The 24,362-nt window shown below is 46.7% G+C and overlaps 1 protein-coding gene across 2 annotated transcripts in view; it reads left to right on the forward strand.

Moving 5' to 3' along the window:
- The first annotated feature begins 8,490 nt into the window (after positions 1–8,490).
- LOC147689446 (SLAIN motif-containing protein-like) overlaps positions 8,491–24,362 on the forward strand; it is a 274,817-nt gene continuing 258,945 nt past the window's right edge. Inside the window, exon 1 of one of the 2 annotated variants that reach the window (XM_086942217.1) lies at positions 8,491–8,598. The gene's annotated coding sequence lies outside the window, so the exon portion shown is untranslated. The remainder of the gene's footprint in view (positions 8,599–24,362) is intronic. The other variant, XM_086942215.1, reaches the window with a different exon arrangement.

Here is a 24,362-nt window from a genome sequence, read left to right on the forward strand (position 1 = left end):
TGATTGACCGAACATTGATTGTTCGGTATTGGTTCTTTTGAGGTATTCACCGCCTGCAAACAACGGAGAATAGAAATATTCTGTCTAGTCTTTGCCCGCCGTGATAAGATAGGTAGTGCAGACTTTTGTCCCCGTTGTAATCCGTCATGCCTATCTTCTCCCCACTGATTGGTAGCCTGTTTAGCCCGGACCGCTTATTAGAGATGAACCATCCAGCTCCACTGGAGGGCACACCTAATAAGGACATGTTCATTAAGTGTGGACTAGTCGCTATAGCTTATAATAGGTTATGGCATAAAAATACAAGAAAAAGAGTTGAGCGAAATCAGTAGGCCACTGATGAGTTATCAACTTCGCTAAAAATAAAATAAGAAATGTTAGAAATAACTCGCAATAAGAAACATAAAAATGGCGAGGGAAGACAAGCTTGACACCAAGGCAGCCACGAGGTAGCTAGGCTCCATTGCCTATTCCTGCTCCAAACATGTCTGCCTCATTGCCCGCCACGCCCAAATAACGGTCACATGAATTAGGAACAAACCAATAGGTACCTACCCCCATTCCGGAAGCTCCCGAAGTGCAACAGGTCCGCGGTTACGCCCATCCGGAAGGCGAGGCCTCGATGCGTGCAGGGCTCGCCTGGCCGCAGTCGAAAGGGGAGGCTGTAGTGCGGACGGCCCGAGGAATCATGGAGGTCTCCCCTTTCCCTCTTCTGCTGCCCTGCAGGCCACGGGAGGGGGGGGGCTGTCTTGCCTCAGCCATCCACCACCCCCCAGCCCCTCTCTTGCCTGATCTGGCCATCGACGAGGACCGGAGCCAAGGCGAGGTCGGACAACCCTGAGAGTTGCAGATAGTCCCGCCACATGACCACGCCTGAGAGTGACAGGTAGTCCAGCCACACGGCAACGCCTGGACAGTTGCAGGTAGTCCCGCCACATGTCAAGGGGGGGATGTCTTGCCTCAGCCACCAACCCCCCCCCCCATCTTCAATAGCCGGCACGGCCAATACCGAAGCGCTGGAGCCGAAGAACGGCGCGGGGTCGCTGGAAGGGGGAGGCGGCGCGAACGAGCCTCCCCCACCTCCCTCCAGGTGGAGGCTTCCAGCGGCACCCCAACGCTCTTTGCTTAAAGAGGGTCCACATCGAAAAGCGGTCTTTTACCCGGGACGAGCACACGCCCCATGCCTTCTCTCCTCAACTTTGAAGATTCTATGAGAGCCAGGGGGGCCCCCCGACCCCTCTGCATGGGCGCCCCCGTCCCCCTCACTGGGACCTGCGACATCGACGCACTCCTGCCGGCGCCAGCCTCAGTTTGGAAATGGCTAAAACACAGCCAAGGTACAGACTTGTTCAGTTCCGGTGGAACACCAGAGTGACCCGGTAGGAAAATTGTTGCCACCCTCCCCACTCTTTGATTGATGGTCCATATCGTTAGACTGTTACCACATTGCGCAAAACTTTTTGAACTACCAACGGATGGTTCTGGTCCAACCACGAGTCGTTGGAGACATTCTGACTATGCTGGAACCTGCCTGACCTCGCCCAAAATGGCGCTGATACACGAAACAAAACTTTCAAAACTCCCTGTTCACCCGGATTGCTCGAATCTTGATGCTCTGAGATACGTGTGCATTTTTGGGCAATGAAAATCGATAAGATGGATAGTGATTATGTGCTTAGAGAAGAAAGCAATACAGATATTGATCATATGTTTGGACAATGAACTGACTTAGGGTGGGTACTAATTTTGATTTGGAAAATGAATTGGTGTAATTTAGACAGTGAATGAGCATTTGGATAATGAATTAATGAATTAATTGAAAAACCGACTTCTTGACATGCATCATGCTTGCTCTGTAGGGAAGTTTGATACGATTTTATTGCACTGCTGCACTTTATGCAATGAACGGCCACCAACTTCGTTCTTCTTATGTACAGTTCCAATCTGCTCCGTGGCCGGTCCACTGGGTTGTAGGCCTGTATTTATACACCAACACTTTTTTTATTAAAAGTATTTTGAAAAAGAAAGCATAGTTGTAGTGGTTGCATTAGTGAGTTTTGAATGTTTTGCTACTGTGAGCGAAGAATAAGTATGATGAAAGCTGAAGGTTAAAAAGGACCAGATATTTAGCAGCTACATTAATGTGTCACAGGCAGCCGGAAAAGTGTTTTAGACGCCCTTAAAACGACACCACAGAAATGCCACCTGACCGCCACCCTTGCACCCAACAAAAGGGGTTACGACCAAGTAACTCATGTAGATACGCAGATCGTCAATGATTATCTATCTGACATTACTGGTCCCTCTGGGCTTAAACGCCGAGATGGTAAAGAAATACAGTGCGTGGAGATAGGTCGAGTATGTGGTAGGTAAAAACATTTTCGGACTACTGCATGCTGATGTGCTTTGAATGCTGCCCCCCACCCCTTCTTTCTCCTCCCTTCTGCAGGTCACGTCAGAACGTCGGCTGAAGTGTGGGAGAGCGATGATCGAACCACCGACGAAAAGGGAAGGAGGGAATATGTGCATAGTCCTTATGACGATAAGTTTTTAAAAAGACGTAGACTTAAAACATGACTGTTCCTCCTTAGAACATAGCGACTGGGAGGATGGACTGACATAGAAACTTGACGGGTACTGTATGACGAAAATTGACTAGAAATAATACGTTAGATAATGTAACTAGACGTTTGACTAGGTAGGGAAAGGACAAAGAAAAGTGTGTGGGTAAGGGTTACCACGGCACCACCCGTCTGGGAAGTTAGAAATGTTGCTGATGTTCAAAATGCACTGCCCCCTTCTCCCACTCTTATAGATATAGCCAAGCTGTCCGACTGTTCTCCCGATCAATACTTGCCGTTGCCTCAGCCTGGAGAACTTCCCACCAAAGGAAGAAACTGAAAAATGGTTTAAGATCCAACCATGGGTAAATAGCGCGACCAGGTTAATTTCTGATCGACTAACCGAGGTGTAAGTATTGGCAATTGAGAACGCTCGCAGAGATAACAAGCGAGAGGGAAAAGGAGGGAAGGGTAAAAAGAGCTAAGCACGTAGATAAATAGGATAGTAAAGATACGTAGGATATAAAAATAGATCTTGTTGGCCAACAATTGTTTTCTGTTTTGTCGTGAATGTCTTATATATATGTAATACATGTACTGTCTTCCTTCGTCTGAGTGTGTGTGTGTGTACTATAGGGGTTTATGTTCTCCCTCTGTTGCGTCTCTCCGTTACCTGACCCCCTGTTGTTCTGTGTTGTGAACGCACTAAATGACCTATTTTTGTACACGTCTCTCTCTTTCTCTATCTTTCTCCCTTTTTCCTATATCTGTCTGTCTCTGTCTCTGTCTGTCTGTCTCTACATGTCATACGTGTACCAAATGGCTCGTTTAGATTGCGGACGACTCTCACTCTCTACGAGAGTCTCCCTATTTCCTCTTCCTTTTTATGGTAAAATCGTGCCTCGCTGGCACCAGTCTGATTGGATACTTATTGAACGCGAAGGTGTTCAGCGAAATTGACCGAAACGAAAATGATTGTATCTCGCCATATTACTACCTCTCCTGTCTGCAAAATGAATGAACTCGAATTGGCTGAGAAGGAAAGGACAGGTAAGACGACTAAGGTCCCCCAATCTGGCCTTTTATAGGGGAACTGTATGTCAATGGCACCTTAATTTTTCTGTTCATCAGAGACGAACGCCAACGTCTAGATTGACCCCCAATGCCCAGATTGCCCCACCCCCTTTTGCACCCAAGCGCGAGCGCCCGAAGCATCCCCGCCCCATTTGATAGACCCCAGCTGCTGTCCCGGAGATAAACATGATGACCATGAGTAACTGTCGTCCCTCGAGAAAAACCTGTTTTACCTGACTCTTGATGGTAGCGCCCCTGCCCTGTTTGACAAGGTTAGCCAGCCATGAAGGGAAATGTTCCGAAATGTTGAATTTGATGAAATGCACAGTTGATGGGAACCTTATTTTTCCCCATTTGAGTTATAAATGGGACGATGAATAAACTTGGCATTAACTCAGTAGGAATGCCGACATATGCACTGCTTGGTAATAGACCTCTGACTGTGACCGATGAGCGCATCTCCCAAGTGCGTAGGATTGAGGGAGGAATTCACGTGCATAGATGTCTTCTTCTGCCAGTTCTCTAAAAGCTTGTTTTGTACCTATTCAAAGATTCACGATCACCGGAGGAGAAGGGTCGGACGTGACACACAGCCTGGCCGCAGATCATGGGACACATGCGACCTCGACCAAAGGTGGAGCCCCAGCACGACAGGAATACGGGACGAGGCAGCACTCTCCAATGTGGTAAACGAAAGGATGAAAGGCTGCCCTGAAGCCCTCTGTCCGCCTACCCACACGTGCCTGAAGCTTCCGTCCCCCTCTTCAAGCCCGGTTGATGGGCTTGCTTGCTTGTTATCATTTGCTCCCTTGGTCCCTTTGGTGTGTCCCAGGAAAATCTGCCCCCACTCCGCCCTCTCACTCCCATCGACTATCGAAACCACACACCCTCTTCTCCACATGACTCCTTGTCGAAAGGAAGAACAGCATCCAGGTGGAAATGGGGTACGCCGCAGGAATATGGGTGCCGAGCATAAGGCGCCACTAAAAGGATTGGTTAGGGAACAGGACTGTGGTCTAACAGCAGAGGACTGACCGCACCCTGCAACGCGTAAGGATGGACCCGAGCTGGACCTATAGCTCCACCGCCGGTGCTCAACAGCGCCAACGAAAGGACACGGACTAGAGCCTACCAGTGATGGCCCACTGCTAAAAAGACTAGAGCCTACCAGTGATGGCTCACTGCCAAAAAGACACTGTGACGAAGAGATCTTATGTATTGAACTGAATTCCGCCCTCAACTACTTGGTCAAAATGTTCATTGGTCACATTTTTTAAGTCAGAAACATTTATGCTATGTAGTGCTTTTGAAATGATAGGAACTCGACAAATGCAATTTCCTATGTGCTGCATTCTGCCCATCACATCAACTGTCCATGATTATATGCCAAATGTTAGTATTGACAAATGCTAATTCTTCAACCACGCCTGTTTATTTGTACCCCCATCAATTACAAAAATGAACTCTGTAATGTAAAAAGGGGCGACTGTGGAAAATTAGAGAAATTGATGTACATAAACAGCGTTCATTTCCCTTTTCCCACTCCTCTCCCTGTAAGCACCATGAATACCATAAAATATTGACCGCATCACTCCGCCAGTAAAAGCCCGTACCCATATGTACATGACAGCCATTCTAGGCACCCTGGCCTTTTTCCCGCTCATTAGAATCACCGGCTTCCCTTCTGCGCGTATTTGAACCCCCCCCTCTCTCACATGCATAGACCATGAAACCCTCTCCCTCTGCGCGACCCTGCCCTGAAAGGCAACCCTTCTGCTTGACCCACGCAAACCCCCCCATTTCCTCTTGAAGAGGCATCCTTCGCCTCAGCTGACATAGCCCTCCCCAGCTGCACCTGACTGCCCCCGCTCTCTCATGTACGGGTCATAAGACCTCTCTCTGTGCGACTCTGTCCCTGTGCACACCCTGGCTTCCCCCCTCCCCTTCTCCCTCACACGGGCAAGTCATAAACCTTCTTCTTCTGCAAGACCCTGTCCTTGGGAGTCACGGCCGCGCCTGACCAGCACCTCCTTTCCTTTCATGAATAACCCCTCTGTTAGTAAACCCTCCCTCCGCGACTGACTGTCCACACATGTCTGAGGTCATCGCCTAAGCCAGGAGATACTGTTTACTGCTTATTGTATGGAATCACTCCTCTTCAAAGGACCCACTATTGATCCTGGCCACCCCACCCCCTGGGCTATGATCAGGCGCACACATCCTAACAAGTTGACGGAACACTCAGCTGCGTGATTGCCCTCCCCTCTTATCAGCAGGTCAAGGGTCCCTATTGTGAACACATGTGGGGTAGGATTGACACGAGGATCATGGGGATGTCTTTTCCGTGTTTCACAATGTTGTGATTGTAATGCTAAGTGTTCTGTAAGGTATAAAAGACGATCTTTCAGCTCACTTGTTAGAGCACCTCCCGATGACATCTTGTTTCGTGTCTGAAATGACAGGCTCTCCTCATGAGTAATAAACTCTGTTCTTGTGATTCCTGCTTCCAGCGCCCGTCTCTTTATTTGGTAACTATTCAGAATGGGAACTAAGAGGCGACTTGCGCCAGCAGCCTGGGCATCGATAGTAATATGGTCTCCTGTTCCACAATGTGAATAAGCTGGTTTTGTTTGTTACTCACCGTTCCCTCCGACCAGCGCTCCTAGTCCTTAATCATCAATAAATCATGCGCTTAAATAATAGACACTGCTGGCAGGCAGAGACTCCAAATTATGGGAAGCACAACATTTGGAACGTAACACGTTACTTCAATTAATTATTTTATGCATCCAGGACTTGCCCTGGGCACACACTTTATGCAGCTGCGGCCGCTGCAGGTAAGTGCGGTGGGGCCAGGTGAGGGGGGATTTCGAGAGACAACCACAAGGGAAAACGAAATAAATAATTAATTTTCCCTCGTGGTCGTCTCTCGAAATTCCCCCTCACCTGGCCCCACCACCCTTACCTACAGCGGCTGCGGCTGACTTTATGCAGTGACGGCCGACAGAGCAGCTACATTTCCATGTCGGCTGCCTGCTTGTCTGGTGACCGGGTGCCCGGGCTCGCTAACCCCCGGCTCAGTGTCAGCTGAGAGCTGCAGGCAGGGGTCCCGGGCTGGCTTTCTCGGGTGGCGCCAAGTCTACGGTGGGCCCCGCGGGGTCCTCGGGTTTTGGACTTGGTTGGCTGGGTTGCGAAACCGCAGGACGCATTTTTACAGAGAACGGGCTCACAGTGCAGAATTCAACTACCGCCCACTGACTACCCATTGGCAGCACTAACTAAAACATGATTGAAAGTGCGGAATGCTGTGCGGTGATTATTTCAACAATCAAGCAGTGTTGCATGATTTGTAGCGATCTTACCCAGGCCAGCCTCTAAGTGTGCGCACTGTGCGCACTGCACAGCTGGCTGCTGTGCCACTCCATTAGTAATTAAGCAGGCCAGCGCTCGACTGAGCGCTTGAAAGCTGAGGACTACAGGCCCTAATATGCGTGACTTTGCATTTCAGTGCGGTGATGGGGACCTCTATCCTGAAATGCGTTAGTCTAATTCCTGATGCGTGGTACTTGGCAGGGCTGCTTAATAGAATTGGAACTTTCCTTTATGTGAACTAGGAAATTTTTTAGTTCCTACCTCACTGTTTGGTCCCCTGGTCTGAAAGGAAGCCGCGAGGGAAGAAGCCCTGTGTAACTCGGGCTGGTCCCCCTACCAAGGGGGGAACCGGAAGACGCACCAAACAACACTATGAGGTGGTGAGAGGTGTGGCGCCGCGGTCAGGGCGTCTGACGCTGGAATCTGGGGATTACGGTTCGATCCCCGGCTTCGGCGGCAGTTTAGCCCAGCACCATGTGACTCTGGGCAATAGCTTGCTTAATCTTCCCGACTGCCCCCAGCGCCTAGAGACCCTTACGGGTGATTGTGCGCTTTACAAATGTGGATTATTATTATTATTATGCGATGCACAAAATTGCGAATACAAGAAATACATAATTTATAACCAAATGAATGCATAATAAAAGTCAGTACAATATGGACGAGACAAATCTGTTGGCCTCAGCAGCAAAGAAAGAGGAGGAATCATTTTGGTTTGTCTATAAATATAGGGGTTACAGTGATTTTATTAGCTGTTGTAAATTTTGCAGTAAAGATAGAGAAGCATAATCTGAGCATCCGATCTTGATAAACAATTAGCATCACTTAGTAAAGCAGCACTAATGGGTGGGCAGGTTACATGGTGGCCATTTTGTAGTGGGTCCAAAGTTATCCCTGTCACATTCAGTTTAGTATAGCTGATCAAACCGGTGCGCAGAAACTGGAGATTCAAGTACCTAAACTAATAGATGAATGATATAGAAACTTTCATATCAAAACACAGAATGAAGGCGCTGAAATGTGAATTCCTAATTTTCCCATATAGAAGTTTCGGGAGGTAGAAGATAATATACTGGAAGAACGAAAAGAAACAGTCACATATCAATGAAATATTTTTGCCAGTTATATTAATCAAGTACTACAGAAGTTTAAAAATGGATAAAAATACAACGTAGGAGAAGAGCGTACATATATGAAATAACGGTCAGTTAAATTAAGAGAAAAACAGAAAGGACGCGGTACGTGAATTAAGGAAGAATATTAGTTGTGTAAAATTGTGTCCCCTTTTCTTCAATCCGTTCATGCCCCCGCGGGCGACAGTTCGACCGCATTCCAAGATGGCCGCTGAGCAGCCCGGGCCGGGCTCCAGGGCACGGGTAGTCCTTCCTTGGTGTTGCCGTGGTTGTCCTTCCTCTGTGTCGCCGTGGTTGTCCTTCCTCAGTGTCGCCGCATACACCTTTCTCCGCCGCGGCTGTGGGTGGGTGGGTGGGTGTGTATTGTCTGCGCCGGGGCAGTGCGCATGCGCGGCCGCTCGGGTACCACAGGCAGCGGCGGATGCGGGAGGCTCGCGGCTGGGATGCGCCCGTGACAGGTACCGACCGGAGGAGGGGGTGCGGCGGGAGGGGGCGATGCAGGGGCTGGGGGCGCCACCCCTCCCTATCCCAAGAGCTGAGCTACGGAGGAGCGGGGGCTCACTGATGGGACGCGGACCGTTAGCTCGTGACCCCCCCCCCCCCCCCCCCCCCCCCCCCAATATGAGCGAGATTAAGGGGTATGGGGGGGGGGGGGGGGGGGGGGAAGTCAGTCTTACAGGTCCGCGGGGGGGGGGGGTGCCTCACTATACACTGGATGATGCCATATTGGGAGGACGAGGCTAGACCCCCCCCCCCCCTCCGTGCTGCTAGAAACGCACTGCGAGGTCAGGGGTCATTTCTGAGGTCATGCTTCCGGTCACAGCCCCCCGCCTCTCCCCCCCCCCCCCCCCCCCCGGGAGTAACAGAATTGTGACTAGGTGGTGGAGGGGGTTGTGTCAAGAGCCAGGCTTGTCTGACCCCAGGGTGGGGGTGTGAGGACTGGCTTGCAAAGGCATATTTTTTTGCCAGTTTTAATTGCAGTTGTGGCCAAGATGTGCTTTAGGAGCAGAGCAGGTGCTGGGACTAAGGAGAAGGGGAAACTCAGCAATGTGTTTTAAAACTAACCTTTTTTTATTTCTGTAATTTTTATTGTAGACAAATATATATTTACATGGAACATAACATAGGACCCAAACTGCCAAGGCCTTTAAAATTCTAGTAAATGCTGCCAGACGTGGGGTTCTAGTGACTTGAAAGGTGCGCTGTGCTGATGAGCAAAGCAAAGACCCATGAGCAGGGTAATGTTTTCTTTAGTGTTGCTACTGTTTCCTAAAATCTCTCATACATATCTCGAAATAGAAGGTGGTTTTCCATCAGTGGTACCCAAGGTGGGAAAATGCAATTTTTGTGTCTTCTATTTGTAATTGTTATATTACCGCTATCTTACACAGAAGAGCAAGGGGGCCTTGGTAATGCTTTTCTGTTTACGATCTCATAATATTGAAACATTAACAAGCAAACAAGCTGGTGATTGTGTTCTTCAAACAATATTTAAAATCTGCCCAGTCGCTGCCCTTGCTTACCCGATGGAGCGGATGTATTTTGGGCCCAAAGATCACAGGCAGGTGCCACACAGCACGCCTGAGCCTCTGGGTCTGTGGTAAACATGCTTCATGGCAATGAGACTCAAGGCTACCTTCCCACAGCTGTGGTGTGTGTAGACTCAGCCCATGTTCTAGACTGTCAGCCCGCCTTTTGTCATTCACCGGTTGAGTGAGAAGCATTGCCGTTAAGCAGTGCCTCAAGGCCAGTCACCAGAACTGAAACCAACTCAAGTGAACAGTCAGCAATGCTGGTCTAAACCACCTCAGCATTTGGTACCCCCCTAAAAAAAACCTTGTCTACCCGCTACAAGCAGGTAAAAGGACTTTGCAAGGTTGGTAGGTAAAGGATTCTTGGTGGATTCGTGGGGGTTATCATGTAAAATTGGAACACATAATGGGCTTAAGCAGGGTTGTCTATTGGCACCACTTTTATTTTCTTTGCCTGCAGCATCGCCTGGGTGCTTTAAGTAAATATGCAGAGGCTTACTTCTTGAAAATTAATATTGCAAAAACAAGATTTTGGTTTTTCGCAGGAAGGGTCTTAGAGTAAAGAGATGTCTAAGATGGATGTTTGGTTCTGAAAAACTGGAACTGGTTGACTAGTACGTATACTTGGGGAAAGTTTTCTCCAAAACAGGTCGAGACTTAGAGCAAATCAATCAATCAATCAATACATTTATAGAACGCGCTACTCGCCCGTGAGGGTCTCAAGCGCTGAAGGGAGGGGGGGGGGGGAGGCGTTACTGCTCGAATAAACAGGTCTTGAGGTGTTTCCTGAAGGTGAGATGGTCCTGTGTCTGTCGTAGGTGTGCGGGGAGGGAGTTGCATGTCTTCGCTGCCAGGTAGGAGAACGATCTTCCTCCGGAGCGGAGCTGGCGGGTGGGGGTGTAGAACGAGAGGCGGTTGTTGAGTTATTCGGGCCCATGTTGTGGAGCGCTTGGTGTGCGTGGGTGAGCAGCCTGAACGTGATCCTCTTGTTGATGGGGAGCCAGTGCAGGTTTCTCAGGTGGGCGAATATGTGGTTGTGGCGAGGGATGTCGAGGATGAGTCGTGCGGAGGCGTTCTGTATGCGCTGAAGGGGTTTCTGGAGTTTGGCTGTGGTTCCTGCGTATACAGCGTTCCCGTAGTCCAGTCGGCTGGTGACGAGGGCCTGGGTGACCGCCTTTCTGGTTTCGGTGGGGATCCACCGGAAGATCTTTCGGAGCATGCGCAGGGTGTTAAAACATGAGGACGAGACTGCGTTGACTTGCTTGGTCATCGAGAGGGAAGAGTCCAGGATGAATCCCAGGTTGCATGCGTGGTCCGTGGGTGTTGGTGCGGTGCCCAGCGTCGTGGGCCACCAGGAGTTGTCCCAGGCGGATGGGGATTGTCCTAGGATGAGGACCTCCGTCTTATCCGAGTTGAGCTTCAAACTGCTGTGCTTTATCCATTTTGCGACATCTGTCATTCCGTCCTGGAAGTTGGCTTTGGCGGTGAGAGGGTCTTTGGTGGCATACTAAACATTGTTAGTAAAGCTGTCTCCCAGGCAAGTGCATTAAACAGATTTTATAAAACTTGCGGGAGACGCCATTTTAGCCATGTCTTACCTGTTTTTAAGGTCAAAATCACTCCCTCGTTAATATATCCTGCTGAGGTGTTGGACATGAATTATTGGCTCTCGTTTGATAAGGCGGAAGGACGAATTGTGCGTCAAATGTGCAATTTAAACTCTTTGGCTGCCCCACATCTACTGTTCCTTGAATTTTGATTAGTCTCCTCTTTCGTTTTAGCCCAGGCAGGGGTTCTCAGGTCGGGTAACTCCCTCCTTCTCGGGGAAGAGGGTACACTTAGGGCCGCCCTGAGAATAGAAGTCTTTGGCACACTAAAAGAACAATCAACATTTTTTAGGTCTTTTGTATATGCAAATGATACTTTCAGTCTTAGTTTAATCCAGTTTTTTTATGTCTAAATCTGTTCTGAAACAGCTCTTAAAGAAGTTCATATCCCCTATTAGTTGGCGAGAGATGCTGCCTCAAGCCAGCCCAGGTCTAGTAATGTGGCGGTCAGTGGGAGCACTTTGGGGAATAAACCACAGCCTTACTTAACTTGGAATATCCCTCACATGATTTGAAGGCTGATACTCCTACTGAGACTCAATCTGCTGCCCCTAAGAGATGTTACTGGCATCTGGGATAACACACCTAGAGAAAAGAGAATTTGTGAATTGTGCCAGTTGCAAATCCAAGATCTAAATCGTGTCTTTTTTTTGTATGTTCAAAGCTGCTAAGTGCCAGGCGAGTGTTCTTAAAACCAGTTTTTATCAAATGTAATATTCACTCTGCTCAGGACGCACAATCTTTGGTCTTGTCCCCTCCAAATGAAATGGTTTGTTTTAAGATATATACATTTTTAAAAACATTTTTGCCTATTTACGAGAAAAAAAAATTCCAACAGTAGCTTTCTGGTTAGATTGAATACCAACTGGTTGGTTATTTGATTGTTTCATGTATTCATAGCATAATTTGCACATTTTATAGTACGTTTGATATAAGAACGTTTTATTGGTCGGTTATGTGATTGGCTTATTTATAGCACTAGCAGCCCGTCCCGACCTTGTCCGGGAGCATTCAGGCTTCCCCTACCCCCGCCGGCCCCGACATTGCCCAGCAGCCCGTGCCCCCGCCCGGTCCCCCTACCCCCGGCTGCCCCAGTGTAAGGTGCGTTCACCTGTCTTCGTGGTGGGGTCTACTACCAAGTAGATTCTGACAGTGAATGGGAAGACAGATGAGGTGGTGATTGTTATGCCCCCGAGACTCTGACTTTCGCCTCTGTGCTCCATAAAGACACACATGCATCTATTCATTATTAAAGCGTGTTGCAGTAACCCCAAATGGTAGCAGGAGTAGCTGTGCATCCCAACATCTCGTCCCCCGCCTGGTCCGACATACTACAGCGTGTTGCAGCAACCCCAAATGGTAGCAGGAGTATCTGTGCATCTTGTGAACTTTCCTCAGTTGATCCCCGTCCCCCACCTGGCCCGACACCCACCTGCTCCAACATTTTCCCCGGAGGCTTACCTGATCCGCCGCTCCTCAGTTTACCGCTCCTCGCCTCTCTGCTCCTCACCGCGGCCCGACAACCGTCTGCCCCGACATTGTCCTCGGAGGCTTACCTGATCCGCCGCTCCTCAGTTTACCGCTCCTCGCCTCTCTGCTCCTCACCGCATGTCCGCTGCCGCTCCTCCCCCGTGCCATGTCCGCCTCTCCGCTGCTCGCACCGCCGCTGGCCTGTCCGCTGCTCCTCAGGTCACCGCTCCTCCCCGCGCCATGTCCGTCGCTCCTCGGACGCCGCTCCTCCCAGTGTTCCTGACATGAGCACGCACGTCGCGGCCGGCGCTACTTTGGAGGGACTACTTTTTTTTTTTATATAAATTTTCTAAATAACGTTTATTTTTTAAATGTATATAGCCTATGTCCTTCTGCTTGCCCTGACGTTTTCAAACATGTATTGGGTGTTTGGATTGGTGGTGTACTTTTCGAGTTTACCTGGCTCAAAGGACACAGTTCTCTCTTTATAATAGTAGTATAGATTATCTGCATATCACTCAGTATGTTTGATATCATTTTTATAGCAGTGCATAAGGGAGAACTTTGTATGTAAAGATTGTCCTTTTAATTGTTGGTGTGTTATTATGTACCTCTGTAGGAGTTCCAAAACTAAATAAATTGGTTGGTAAAGGAAGTCTATTGTGACACTTGTCCATAAAACAATTACAGTATAATATCAACTTAAAAACTCACAACCCTCTTCCCCGAACAGCACAACTTATTCTAACCCACCCTTAAAACTCTGCTTAACAGCACATATAATTGTGGAATTTCTACTGCAACATCAGGATAGCACATTTCGGATAGAAGCTCCATTGCCTCCACCCTTGAGTGTTTTATACTTAAAAATACGAGGTCTTAAAACTTGATACAGGCAGGGATATAAAAAACAGTCCATAAGAACAAGGAGCATTTTAAATTCAGGGAGCTTGTGCAAAATCTTTTGCTAATCCGGACAGCATTACACCATTTAGGGGTCGAAAAGATTGTGTTGCACTCCTTTCACTTTTAAAATTTAATTCTGTTCCCTGGATTTTGGTACCTGGGCCAAATGGGGGAAGACCATGGGATGACCAAGAGTATTTAGTGTGAGCCTGATCAAGGGTTTGTCAATCAGAAAACCAGGTTCAAAGAAACCCCAAGCTTTCCCAAAGATTCTCTCAGAGCTTGTTTACTGGGGAAGGGGGGCAGAGTTTCAATTGTACCCCAAAAAGAATGCATTTTTTTAATATATATTAACCTGGCCCTTGCTTCCATTGACTACCTCTTTCGCTACCAAGCATTTCTTCCTAGCATAATATAGATCCCTTTACTGCTTCCCTATCGACCCATAACTTAATAAGAAATCTGTGCAAGTGCTTTTTCCTCTATGGCCACTTTAAAGACACCTTAAAATCCTATCCAGAGGTGCACAAGCCCACTGTACTTAAAAATTCACCAATTGCCACAAGTTTACCAGCAGAGTGCTGCCTTGTTATAACCAGAACATTGTGATACAAATGAGATCTACATATTATTCACTACTATTCTTTGGCCTGATTTTTGTCCCAGCCAACCCTCCCGACAAGGGACTGCTGTCAAAGACACAATAAGTGTGTTAACACTGTTGCCATGCAAGGGGGCTAGTAATAATGTGCGGAGTAGAAGGACATATTTAGCAGAGTTGAAAATGCCGTAGACGGACGTGGAATGGAGTCAATGGCTGGATGCATTGTGGTTAAGAAATAACTTGTCTTTTACTATATTGTGTGCATCATGATCTGTATCTGTTGAGTAGCCTTGTTTGTGTAATAGAATCTAATTGTGCTTCGTTTGTAAACTTCTAATGATGTACGGCTAAACCGGACCTGCAGGAATTCAAAATGTGACCTGTACTTTTCTTGATCATCCCAGAAGTGAGCTTAGTTCGCTGCCAGGTTTGACCAGCCTGACAATCTATTTGGGGGATGTGATCCCCATGGCTGCAACATGTAATTAAAGATGCATATTTTGTAGCCACAATTGTTTTTGCCCTATTCTAGCTTCGCTACCTGGTGTGGTTGGACGTTTTCCTTTCTTTTTCAGCAATTGGCCTTGAGGTTGTGATGTTCATTGTTTGAACCCAGGTGGATTATCCCCAATATCTGAGCTCCTAACTTAGTCTCGAAGCACACTGAATGGATTTTTCACTCATATGTCTTCTCCATTCCTAGAGTCATTGGTTTCTCCTCTCCTCTGTCTTGTTCTGCCCTAGAGTCGTTATTATATGAAACATAGATGTGGGTGGATGCTACCCATATCTAGATTCTTCAGCATGGAATCTTTGATTTACCCTAGAAGAAAACTACTGGATTGTGTAGAAAATTCAGCTAACTCAGCTGATGGGAAGAAATTGTCTAGCCCAGTATCTGGTAATTTTGTTTTTCTAGCACAGTGTAAGACTTGTTCTGGGAGCTCTGCACCAGCCTCTGATTTGTGTCAGATTCTTAATAAGAATTCCAGGGACTGTGTCAGATTCTTAATAATAATTCCAGGGACTCTGTGCAAAGCACAATCTCTTGTTTGTGGGGCAAGTTAACACACCAGTCTTCCTGTCTTATGTTCATCTTCATCTTGATCATGGAAACAGTATGTTCTTATAACTGTACACAAAGTTTAAAAGTTTGGATGCTACCTTTCCAGGGTTGTTCCAGAGATTTTGAGGTTGATCCCTTACATGGCCATTTATTTAACTTTGAATTTTTTTCAGCCTTCTTAAGTCTCATTTTAATTAATTCCCCATCAAGGTGTCACATTCACTTTCTAATTTTAATTAGCCTTGTGCTTTGATGTTTCCTTAGTTGAGGTGTGAGTACAGCACTACTTGAAAAACAATAGCACAAGTACGCATGTGCAGCGTTTGAGTGCATGCATACTTCCGTCTACAGAGCCCTGATGTTCTCCTGCAGGTTTTGAATTTGGGACCCTAGTGTAATTTTCCCGATTCATGCCCATATATAGGTATAAATCACCCTATCCTTATATAGGCATAGAAATCATAACCATATTTAGACTTAGCCTATGCAGTCCAAATACGGCATGGCTACTTCCACTAGTTCTGAGAATCCACAATGATTTCTTGGAAAAACCTGCCTTCAGCAGTCAGGGACTTCCCCCTTGCTTGAATATTGATTTATCCAAGAACTCATGGAGTTTTCAAAGAACTGAGTCTTTCATGACGTTATTATGTCCAACCTTACGTCAAACTCTGCACCTTCAAGGTATAAATATGCCCAAATTTTCCCAGGCAAACACACTGTAGTTTGGAGCAGTTCGACTATCTACTTGCTCGACGCCCTGCTACAGTAAGTGCCGAAGGAAGCCGACTCTCAAGCTGACGCATTGAGAGAGACGCTGTCTTTTCTCCTGCCGAGAAATCCAGCTCCAGTGTTTCCAGGCTACCCTTGTGGGTTGCTGGGAAATAGAGTCCTGAGAGAGAGAGATACCAGACCTCCTTCATTCTAAACCAAGGTACGGAGCTGATTAGACCCCTAGAGAATTCTTGGAATAGATTCTTGGCAAAAGAATACTAAACTTAAGCTACACCTCACTTACTACTTCCCTCGTACTAGACCTAGGTTAGGTACACCGGGGCAGGCGTATTTTAGAAGCACCAGTTGAGTACTTCTAGTCATTATTTATTAATGTATGTATTCTATGTTATTTTATATGGCTTAAAAACCATACCATGCTTTTACAGTATTATTTTATAATACTCTTCGTACTGTACGCATTATACTTTGCAACCAGTATTACGATTGTAGCAGTTCATTTCCTATGCTTGAGAAAGAAGACTGTTCAATAAATATTTTTTATTGAAAACGCCCGTCTCTCTATTTCTCTGCACATCTGGTGAAACGAAGCATGCACAATTGACTGAGTGAAATAGTTGTCTATTGTTTCCCCAACTCTAGAGATAGGTTTCTTATCCTGGGGAAACAAAGTTGTCATGTTTATGCGGTTGTCGGAAGCTAATCCCTTCTTGTGAATTCGAGAAAGTTTCTAGTGACCTCTGAGCTAGCTGGCACTCACAATTAAGTTTAATATATTAGATAGAGACCTAGTCGACCTCAGTCCTACGCAGTGCTTAATTTGTAAAATATTAAGTGCAGGTGCTCAAATTTTTTAAGCGGCTCCACCCACTTTCTATGGCTCCACCCCCTTCCTCCACTGGCTCCACCCACTTACTCTATCGCTTGACCCAGATCCTCAACTGGCACTGGTGAAAGCCAGATGTAATAGTGTGAAATAATCTATCCTGCAACCCTAGGTAGGTGGTAGCTGGTGTTCCCCACAGAACTGAAGGTGGGATAGTGATGCGGGTGCCCCACTGCTTTAATAATAGGGTTAATCTTAAGTGGTTTTGATAGGCACCCTAGAACAAACGTGGACTCCTGCTATGACTGAGGCGCAGTGTGCTGTGAGGGAGGGAGGGCTGAGTGATTTGCTTTCAGGGCTGGAAAGGCAGACAATCCAGTTTCTCAGCCCCTCTGAACATCCTCAAAACCTGTGACACATACTGGGGTAGTCAGATAACACTTGGAACAGCATTACATTTTGGAAAATACATATGCTAACATGGTCTAATAGTGACGTTTAATGTTATTTCTGCTTTGGTACCTGCTTGTATAAGTTTATAGTTGTATTTTTTAGATTCTTGCACTCTGAGGCAGGCCACCAGTTGCATGTGGTGGCGATATCTATAAAACACCACATAACACATTATTGGATAACTGCTCTTAACACTATGCTGAGGCCTCGTGAAGGCAAAGTGAAAATGAACTATGAACTGAGATCCCTCGCTTCAGCGGCTGCATTGCTTTGCTGGAAAGCATCCCACCTTGGGTTTGCAGTTTTTTTTTACATATTCACAAACTCGACCTGAAGGCATTGGAGCGCTACATGAGCACCAGATACATTACAAGCAGGAGAGGTTATGTTTTTTGTAGGCACAGGGAAATTAAGAGATTTGCCCAGAATCACAGGGTGTTCAGTTCACGTCGGTTTATTTATGCAATGCATAATACCTGCATTTATCTCTGCCTGTCGCCCTGTCTCATCATCTAGTATGCGTGATGGTGACACGATTCCTTACATCATGAGATATAATCTTATGAAGTTCCAAAACATCATGTATTGTTACGATTACAATATCTTTACTTACTGACTTTTAATTATTCTGAGGCCTGCTGTACGGCTTCGTGTGCCTAACGCTGCAGCTGCACACTATGCTGGGGCGGGCAAAAACAAAGTGGGGACACTGATCACATTGATCGACTCAGGACACTTGACTGTTTAACTCAAGGAGAGACAGGCTACTAATTATTTGCAAGCAGCCATTGGTTATGCACTAGGGCTACAGCCATATCTGAATGCATGTGGGATTTTTCTGTATTAAAAATACACAGGAATACGTGTATTTTTTTAAAGAAGAATCAAGCTTGGAGTTAATGCAAATTATCCCTACTACATGGATAATGACGAATGCCGCGCAGGAGTGTAATCCTCTGAAGCTAGAAGAAAGGATTCCCCGACTGTCACCACTGTGTGCGAACGATTTGTTCTATGCATTTCCCATGCTGTAGATCAGCCTGGCACTGTGGCCTCGTCACCCTGTTCCCTAGAGGGAGACCCTCCTCTGCAGAAGGGACGGAAGGAAAGCAATATCTATCTGCCCTTGCAGGGGAGGCAGTGAGTGTAATGCGAAGAACCCACGAGAGAAGTAAGAGATCTGTGAAGGTGCACGGCCTACCTAAGAATCACAGAGCCGGCTACCGCCAGCAACATGCTACATGGCCAGTAAATACTATTTTATTTGCCAATAAATATCATCCTTTAGGCACAAGTTAAAACACTTACAACATTGACATGCCAAATAAATAAGTACAGGCGGCACAAATTAACTCTCTCCATAATAAAGTAAAATAAGTCTTGATGTTACTTTTCTCCATATGGATATGAGGGCGAGAGAATGCACAAAGAGCACCGTAAGTACGGAAACTGCAAAGGTCCCAAGATATATTGAACATGCCCCCTCATAATTAATTGCAATAGCTGGTACAGATCACACACCCTCCCCCCCCCCCCAAAACACCCCCCCCCCAAATACTCCCTCCCACCCCCCCCCCCCCCCCCCCCCCAAACAATAGTTGTGCAAGGACGATTTCGGAAGGTGTTTTAACCCCCAGTTTTTTGGTGAACACTAAGGATTAGCTCCGTCCTGCTGCGCTAGGTGCATAGGATCACGGCAAAGAATGTAAACTTTCCGCACATGTTGTGGCCTCGCTCGAAGAAGATCGTGGTCTGCTAATACACAGGCCCAGACTACGGTGGAATGAGCAGGACCCACAGCCGAAAGAAAGACGTACAGCAGGCAAAATATGTGCTGGTGCACCACGCGCACTCAGCAATACAGCAGAGCAGCCAATGAACAACTGTCAAACTTTCCCTCAGCCAGTCTCAAGCCCATAGTAAAGTATCCTAACAAACAGCCAATAACAAACAAACACTGAGAAGTTCCCGTACGGGAATGCGAGGCATCATCCAACCAATCCACCACAGGGAGCAGAATACTTTAATGAAGCCCTGTGCCATCGCGGACATAACTTATCTTTAGTCAAAATGTCAAATACAAAGTGTGGTTACCTTATTAACAAGTGTACGCTGACACCAACCAAGCAAATACATGGATTAGGGCAGGCAGCATAGAAAGCAGTTGAACAGAATTCATGGGCTGCTTTTACTGTTACATCATGCAAAGCCTTATAATTATTTTACATTATAAAAAGCACCGACCTGATCCTGCCTCCCTGCTGCGCCGTTGAGAGCACCGAGGTCAGGAGGAAGGAGCTGTGCAGAACTGCCCCTCCCCCCGTGTGAGTCAGTGTGTGTGATGAAAGCGCGCGCGCCGAGCCGGCGCCGCAGCCACTATTTGCCACATTATAGAGCTGAGAGGCTGAGCAGAGATGATCTGTTTAACTATTTAGGAGCTCAGCAAACACGCCTCTCGGAGTCGGAGCACCAGAGATCCCTTGCACAGGCGCCGCTGGTGGCGCTCAATGGCAGGTGGCAAAATGCATGACAATTTGAGCGGGCTCCTTAACTTATGTGCAAAAACACGAACAATACAAACATATCCATAGTGGTCATAGACCCGGCCCTGAGAAATATGTGCCGGTGCTAAGCACCGGAAGGCACCGGCACAAATTAAGCACTGGTCCTACGTCTAAACTATAGCATATATTATTCCAATGCGCAGAGCCTATTGGGAATATAGGAACTACACTACAGTTTAAAAAAATATTTTTTTATTGGTTTCCACGACACACAATCTTGAAGTGTTTTATTCGTCTTCAGTCATATAACGATACAGATTGTCATACATAAACAACCCCACCGCCCGCTCTACTACAGTAACATTAGCACAGTGATGTAAATCTTGTGATATTACTATCCACTTGACCAGAACGCATACATGTAATATGACAGCTGTATTGCTGTTCACATCCTAGGCTGCTGCAGTATTATTCTCTTCTTCACATAAGTCTCTGTCCCCTTACTTTACCTCCCCACCTGTCATTCAGAGTTCCTGCCAGTGTTCCTTCCGGACAGACCAAAGTCCTACCCCAAGAAGTGTTCCACTCAGTTCCGCAAAGCTGACTGTGTCTCCTCAGCGGTGCAGATAACCTGCTGGGGCCCCAAAGACGGCGGCTGTTTGCCATAAACTGCCCAGATGCCGGCACACCTATCATGTCCTCCCAGTCCCCTGCCTCTTCAGGTGTGTTGAAGAAGAAAGCCTCGTCTTTATATTATACCCTCAGCCTGGCAGGGAACATTAAGCTTTAACAGATGTTTAAGTCTTGTAACCTCTTTTTTTTTATTGACACATAGTCTTTTCTGAGACCCTGTACTTTACATGTGTACTCCAGGAACACCATGATATTGTGCCTTCAAATTGCAGTGTCTCATGTGCCAGGACATTCTGCAGCATAACATCATGGTCTTGATAATTGAAGAGGTGGGCTATGAACGCTCTCTGCAGCGCCCCGGATAGGCGTCAGAGCTTGGTGCGCCCTCTCATTGGTGAAACAATTGAAGAGTTTCCGTGGCTTCATGGTATTGAAAATCCAATGTTCCAGGAACCTTTTCGCAGATTACCCCTCTGCGCGGGAAGCCCACAAGATGCAGATTATACCGGCCGGATAGTGCTTCAGAATCTTCCATTAGGTCTTCCAGTCTGTGTCTCAAGAGATGCCACCGTACCTTTTGTACTGCTTTTGGCTGCCATAAGTGTGGCAGGGTATGCTCAGACGTGAGTCCCTTGCTCACTTTGCCACTGGATTCAAGCAAGCCGGGCTGAAGACGGCTGGAATGCCAGAAACCGGTCCTCGGAAGCTTGTTTCCGGTCCAGGGAAGGCATGGCTTGGCAGTTCGGGCTGGACTGTTCCCATGAGGCACAGGGTCAGACTGATTTGCATATAGCCATGTCTGAACTGGGGTGGCAGAGTGGGCTAAAGAATGGTGATGGATTAAACCCAGATCTTTTGACTGGGTGTGAGTGTTTGATTGGTTCAGATGCTCCGTCCATCACCACCCCCTTTTGTACCACCGTACGTTTCAAGGCATTCACCTCTTGTTGGAGCGCCACAACATTTCCCTAAGTCGAGGTGACCCTGTCCGTCATTTTGCAGTCCTCTGTCCTTAAAAGGTTAACCTCAATAGCCACTGTCAATTTTGAGCACAGTTGCCTTTCAGGTTCCTCTGATCTCGGCCACGAGGTCTTCCAGAGTAGGGTCCCACGGTTCTTTCTCGTGTCTGTTGGTGTTATTCTTCTATAACTAAAAAAACTGTGGGGTGGGACCCCAGGGAATTTAAATTAAAAAGACTAACGATGAGAGCGTCCCCTAAACATTATCAATTACACAATACTACCTCGGGTCTACATGTTAGCACATGAATTGTGTGAGATGAATGTACAGGTTCTCTCAGAAAATTTGTGAATAAATATAACCAATAAAGGTAAATTATCCCTTAAGGACTAGAACCCTCACTCACCCGAAGGTGACGAGCTTCATCATATGGGTTCCTCCTCCCAGCAGGAAATCCTAGACCTACTGGGGGCTACAACTCCCTCACTGTGAGGAAGGAGCTCAGGGATATTTTCAAAAGATGTTTACTAGTGTAAGTAGGATGCTAGAATCCCATATGGGAAGATTACGGTGTAGCGAGGGTGCAGCGCAAAAAATAAGAAGGCTATTGGTGATTTAAAACTGCCTAGGAAGATGCAAAACATTTATTTTTTTTGGATTGCTCTCACTGGCAGGGTTAAAAAGCGGTGCAGAGAGCAGTATAGATTTAAAACTACTCCAGATTCAAGTCGACATGTTTCAGCCTAGTGTTTGTGTGTGTGTGCTTGTGAGGGTGGTTGTGTGGCGTTGAGCATATTTATCAGTAGTTTTAGTATGAAGTTCTTTCCAAACGTATGCTTAAGCACACAGTTGCTTTAACATTAAATACATATTGTATGTATTAAAAACAGGTACAGAGGCATATTAATTTAACTGCAAAGGAACATGCAAGGCTTGTAAGTGCTCTAAACTGTACCATCGGCTGTGAGAACGCAAAGTAAATGTGGGCAGTGGGCAGGTGGAAGCGTTTTTTTGTGTGTGAGGCGAATAGAAGTAAGGACAAATAATTTTCTGAACAAGCACTTTTTTTGATTTGTGCTACAATAAAAATCTGAAATTATTTTTGGACATTGCGCTATTTTATTTGTATGTGCACACATGTGCACACAACAGTAAACGCTACATAATTGTGTGCTTATTTAAAACTGTGTTAGGGGGAGAAGGGCTAACATAGCGACCAGTGTGAGAATAGGCTAAGGGTGTCACACAGCCCTGTTTACACAAAGTAGGTCGAGGTGTTTTGTTAATAACTATAATTCTTCAGAAGACCCTACATTAACATATAATAGTCCAGCATTAACAGGAGTTCCCTTTATTGTACTTCTGTCCTTTATTTAAAAGCACATTATATGGATAAAAAATTTGTCCGCAAACAATACAAACTAATATAGTATCCTTGAAAAAGCACAGACTTTTGTTTAATCCAAAGCATTAGAATTCAGCGTAAAATAATTAATCTTAGAGGACAAACTTTAATTATAGCAGATGTCTGTGTCTCTTTTTTTTAATCTCTTGTGCCTTGGGTTTGTTTCCTTTAACTCCTTCGCTGTGGCGGTAATTCTGCCGCAGTGCTAGGGGGGAGGGGGGGCCGCGCGTCGCTCGCATGCTCGTGACGGAACCACTCTGTCACGAGCCTCGGGCGCGCTGTGCTTGTGACGGAACGGTTCCGTCACGGCCCTGCCCGCTCAATAGAACGCGGCGCGCCGGTGCGAAATTGCTGGCGTGCTGGGCGGGCCGTGACGGAACCGTTCCGTCACCAGCACAGCGCGTCCGAGACTGATGACGGAGCGGTTCCGTCACCAGCATGGAGCCAGTTAAACATGTGAATTACCCTAAACATTCATTAAGCAGGATGGCCCTGTGGCGCCGCCTGTCTGTTTCGAGCAGAGAGGAAGGAGCTAAAGAAGCAGGATGCACACGCTGGTTCTGAAAATGAGGTGACTGAAAGAGGAGGGCTCTGTTGGCCTGGTGGCACAGTGGCGCCTGTTGTCTGTTCTCAGCTAACAGTTGCTAATTAAGGATTGTAGCTGTGGAACTAAAAAACTGACTCCCAAATGTGCAATAAAAGAGTGTAAAACAGTTATTTTAAAAAGTAAGCCTAAACACACAATTTCTTTAACCGTGGAAGCGTGGTCTAGGTAGAAAGCAGATACAAGTAAGGACGAGACAAACAGTGATTAATTTTTTTTTAACAGTAGTTATAGACATTGCATCATGTATTTTATTGGACAGATAGGAGGTACTTTTGTTTTTGCTGTAGGCTACACGTGCACTAGTTTACAATGCATCTTTTTTGTTATTGTACGTGCTGCAGAGATGCCTCAGTGTGTTCCGGGAAATGTGGGATTGTATTGTTTTTACCCTGATGAATAAACTCACAAGTAATTGAATGTGAAGCGTAGAAACGGACCAGAGTAGACACATTTTAATGTTTACGCTGGAGTTTGTAGAGCGTATGTGTATAAAGCTTAGCAACATGAAATCCAGGTGGATACCTCTGACTCCTGTGAATACCTTGCCCTCTCAATTTGCAATAATTCCACCCTAATTTGCAACCTCCACATTTTTTACCACCCCCCAGGAAAGAACGACTCCTTCACTGACCTCCTCTTGGAAATCCTCACAGCAAAGAGTGCCCCCAGTGCGAATAACATCTTCCTCAGCGACTTCAACTTGAACTGGAATGACCTCAAGGATCCTCATGTCAACGCCATTAAAGACCTCCTGACCGATCAAGCCCTGACACAATCTTGTTTACTCCCAACCCACTCGAAAGGAGCCACTCTTGACTGGATCATTGCTAAGGAAAAAACCATCAAGCTTCTCTCAATGGACCCCTGTGACTGGTTCGACCACCACGCCATTACCTTCCTACTTCCAGGCTCCC

This window comes from Lissotriton vulgaris, chromosome 10 (genome assembly GCF_964263255.1).
Source record: "Lissotriton vulgaris chromosome 10, aLisVul1.2, whole genome shotgun sequence".
Classification (NCBI taxonomy): domain Eukaryota; kingdom Metazoa; phylum Chordata; class Amphibia; order Caudata; family Salamandridae; genus Lissotriton; species Lissotriton vulgaris.